The 2,500-nt window shown below is 33.5% G+C and overlaps 1 protein-coding gene across 2 annotated transcripts in view; it reads left to right on the top strand.

The window, feature by feature from the left end:
• The window catches only part of LOC138862678 (uncharacterized), a 48,955-nt gene that overhangs the window by 11,392 nt on the left and 35,063 nt on the right, over nt 1-2,500 (top strand). Inside the window, exon 1 of one of the 2 annotated variants that reach the window (XM_070125405.1) lies at nt 949-1,108. The exons of the other annotated variant lie outside the window; for it this stretch is intronic. The gene's annotated coding sequence lies outside the window, so the exon portion shown is untranslated. Of the gene's footprint in view, nt 1-948; nt 1,109-2,500 lie in introns of those variants that run through there. 2 annotated transcript variants of the gene reach the window in all.

The raw sequence follows: 2,500 nt of genomic DNA, 5'->3' as shown, positions 1-2,500 counted from the left end.
CCAATGATGTTTCTTATTATTATCATGTTTACTATTATTAATATTATTGTTATTAATGTTATCTGCATTACTGTTATCAGTATCAGTATCATTCTTTGTCTCGTTATCATTATTACTATTTTTCATTACTATTATTATCATTATTTTTATCATTCTCACACTTCTCGTTATCATCATTGTTCTTATTCTTCTTATTACTATCATCTTTATTACTTATGCTATTATTTTCGTATTTATCATTATCATTATTACGGTTATTGTCATATTATTGTTATTATCATATTACTATAACTTTATAATTATATTATTATATTATCACATTTTTTGGTTATCCTACTAAACAAAGAACAAATAAATAAAAATCTTGGATCCTTATTGCCACAAAAAAATAATGTGGGCTGAGACACCACTGGAAAAAAATCATAAAATATTTTTTTTTTTTTTGTGCTATCCTGCAAATCAACTAAACAACGAACAACAAACTAACCAACGTTACCAATATCATTAACTTCCTTGCTGGAGGTAATGATAATGGTATTAGCAATGATTTGGATATTTGTTAGCAACAACAACGAACACGTTACCGCCATTACCAATAATAATGCTAAAAATAGTAATATATACTGTTACATGATTAATATTTTCGTCTTCATTATGATAACGGAACTCCTTAAAGCGTTGAAAACGCTGCCCGTAAGAAATAAATATAGTGTACATAAAGATTTAAGCTATGACTAATACACCTGCCGCAGCTTTCTTATTTTTTGTTAATTTACTTTCCCTACGTTATAAAGCAGGTTGGTGAACCTTTCGTATCTGAAAAGAGCAATATACTTAATTTATGCCGAGGTTTCATCATCGAATTTAGAAATCTTCATCTACAGGAAAGTAACTATATTTTATCTGAATAATGATAACAGCATGCCAACTAAGGTACATTTCATTTTTAGCGACGGTATGAAATGTTCTGGGGTAATGTTTACAAAGTACTGTTGGCAGCCCTGGGCATCTGCCAGATAGGTGGTGTTGTTGACACATCATCCCCATCGCGCTTGGTGTTCTCTTAACCGTGGGACTCAAATTTATAGTTTTTATCTCTGAATTGAAGGTGAATATACTTTTTAGTTGTTGTGTTTCCTTGTTCAATAACTTCCTTTGTTTATTTGTTCATGCTGATAGTGCTGCTTTCACTAAAACACGTATTGGATAATGGCTTACGGAATTGGTGTAGTTTATGGTAAAAAAGTAAAGGTGTGATACTAAGACAGAGCCGCTCTTTCATATTTCCGTCATCTGGATATTTCCCTCCTTTGGTTTTTGAGAATGGATCACAAGGCAAGCAGTTTCCTACTGCGATTTCGATTATGGCAGCCTTCACCTGCAAGGTGAACGGTCATGAAATCAATAGATTAATTACGATAGGCCTAATCATAATGTCAACTTTACTAACACCAGTATTCAATAACATAAGGAAAAGAAGAACATTTTTCCGAAATTTCGGAAATCAGGTGTGGCCATCTCTTGATTCTGCAGTTGTGAGGCCATCTGGGTGTAATGAAATTCACAAAAATATATATAAGACCCTAAATGTACCCATGTCCACAAAGAGTTAAAAGTGTTTGAATTGGACAATTTTCATGTTTGATCAAGCATTTACTGATTGTCAATTTAAAGCGTTTTAAGCAGGGAAAGTTCTTGCCTGAAATCTCAAGCGTTTTTCTTGCTAACTCAAGCATTTCGCTTGCTTTCTCAAGCGACCTCCGTAGATGGCTTGACTTGCGCTTGCTAAGTCAAGCGGTGTACCGTCACCAAGGCAACGGCGTCGGTCGCGTACCGTACTGGTCACGATCCTTCGAATGCGGGCGTTGGCCAGGAACTCCGCTTAATATCTTATCAGATAAATAATTTTTTCACGGTATCTGATTCTGTAATTTTCTTAAAATCATATTCAAAGAAATTGAAATTAACTGAAAACGAAAGGAGATAATGGAGATTATGGGAATAAAAAGTTTTACTTATGAATAATAAATTATTATAAGACGAACAATTTTACTCATATTGTTAACTTCTCGTCTTTCTAAATCGAGAATATATCAGCTATTTTATGAAATAAAGAATATTTCAAGTGAAAAAGTCTGAGAAATTCTAGCAACATTCTTCTGTTGATATTATATTCGATGATTTGTTATATTTCACCTCATAAAATCGGATATATGGGAATGGGTAGGCCTACATTTTAATTCAGGTATATTCATTTGTTTTGATAACGCGTCAGAATGAAAGAGCTGTCAATCGGAAGAGTGTGTCATTGTTTTAGAGGCACTTTATATGAATATAGGAGAAAATATAGCGCTTTGTTAAGATGTTTGGGTAGATTTATTTACTTCTCTGCCATCTTGATGCGGCGCTAGCTTGTCAGTTGTTTTGAATTGCGCGCTCAAAGTGTTACCAACCGCAGGTGAAATAAACTCCACCCTCGACTTGTGCATAAGTTATCTCT

This window comes from Penaeus vannamei, chromosome 9 (assembly GCF_042767895.1).
Source record: "Penaeus vannamei isolate JL-2024 chromosome 9, ASM4276789v1, whole genome shotgun sequence".
NCBI lineage: Eukaryota > Metazoa > Arthropoda > Malacostraca > Decapoda > Penaeidae > Penaeus > Penaeus vannamei.
This window is presented reverse-complemented; position numbering and strand designations above follow the sequence as displayed.